Source organism: Arachis stenosperma, chromosome 8 (genome assembly GCF_014773155.1).
Source record: "Arachis stenosperma cultivar V10309 chromosome 8, arast.V10309.gnm1.PFL2, whole genome shotgun sequence".
NCBI lineage: Eukaryota > Viridiplantae > Streptophyta > Magnoliopsida > Fabales > Fabaceae > Arachis > Arachis stenosperma.
The window spans coordinates 19,249,075-19,250,002 of NC_080384.1; positions in this window are offsets into that span (position 1 = coordinate 19,249,075).

Sequence of the window (928 nt, forward strand, 5' to 3'; positions counted from 1 at the left end):
ATTGGATGAATTTCATATAATGAATATGCGAATGATTGGGTTGATTGTGGAATAATAAAATTTGAGGAGTTGAAGGGTGAAATTATGTAGATGAAGTATGTTTGGTTTTGGGTTGAAAAATATTATGTGGTCATATATGTGATTATGATTATTGATGTCTTGATGGTATGGTGATGCATGAGAGGTATATATGTTGTGATATATGCTTGAGGGATGATTAAGGTTGATTTGTGGGTGAAACTACGTGATAGTGATTATGATATTGATTATGTATGATGATGGTTGATTGGAAATAGTATTGTTGGAAATTGAGATGAGGAAGGATGTATGACATGTTATTATGTTTGTAATTTAGCCATTTGCTTGAAATGGGTAAAGATGATTATATGATGGTTTTGCGATTCGTGGTAAAGTGTTAATGTATGAGTTGAGGAGGCTTGATGTTGATTTTGGGTATATTTTGATTGGTTTCAAAAAGGGTTGAAATTGGCATGTTTTGGTTGATTTTGAAAAGAGTTGAAAATGGCTTGTTTTGAAAATGGCATATTGTGGCTTTGTATGAAAATATGGTGTTTGGGCATACTTTGATGGGACATAACTTGGACTACGGATCTCTGTTTTGTACCAAATCTGTTTAGAAATGAAATTGGATCCGAGATGTCCATGCCGTTCGAAGAACGGGTGAAAAACGATTTAAAATGAGGAAGTTATGTCCGTTGGAAGATTGGGGTTTAAATCTGTGAATTCTGCAGTTTTTTACTTAGAAAATTTTTAGCAGAATGACCCCTTGCGCGTGGGCGCACTTGGCGCGTACGCGCCGTTCTTCCGAAAAGTGCCATCCACGCGTGCGCGTGATGTGCGCGGGCGCGCCGATTGTGCTGCACCCAATGCCCAGCCATTTTCCAGGGAGTTATGCCAGGACTGTGCC